At 65.8% G+C, this 383-nt stretch overlaps 1 protein-coding gene across 1 annotated transcript in view; it reads right to left on the bottom strand.

Annotated features, from left to right (window-relative positions):
- The window catches only part of CELSR1 (cadherin EGF LAG seven-pass G-type receptor 1), a gene marked incomplete at its 3' end in the record, with an annotated part of 131659 nt that overhangs the window by 4255 nt on the left and 127021 nt on the right, over positions 1 to 383 (bottom strand). The gene's annotated exons all lie outside the window — the stretch shown is intronic.

Below are 383 nucleotides of genomic sequence, written 5' to 3'. Positions count from 1 at the left end.
GTGCCCCGCCTGCTCCCGGGGCAGCCGCAGAGGCTTCGGGAAGGGGCGGCGGAGGTTGTGGCTGGGCCTCCAGCAGTGTGAAAGGCAAACCCATAAACCACCTTTTAAAGAAGCTACTAGAAATGCAACCCTGTCACACTTAATGGGCGTCCGTGCTCAGCCCTCGGCACTAAGTGGACTGCCTTTCCCAGAAACAACTGAGGCCACACGCTAATGAGCCCAAGGCCGCGGGCCTGCCGGGAACCAGGCGGTCAGCACTCGCCGGGGAGGCGAATGGGAGTTTACAAAAGCCCCTGAAGCCAGCGGGTGGCCCCGTGCAGGCCTCACGCTCCCGGGGTCGCCCCCCTGCCCCCCTGAGGGCCTGGCCGCCCCACCTGAGGGCC

The sequence above is a fragment of the Myotis davidii genome, unplaced genomic scaffold, assembly GCF_000327345.1.
Source record: "Myotis davidii unplaced genomic scaffold, ASM32734v1 scaffold67, whole genome shotgun sequence".
NCBI lineage: Eukaryota > Metazoa > Chordata > Mammalia > Chiroptera > Vespertilionidae > Myotis > Myotis davidii.
The sequence above is the reverse complement of the archived record's forward strand: the minus strand, read 5'-3'. Positions and strand labels throughout refer to the sequence as shown.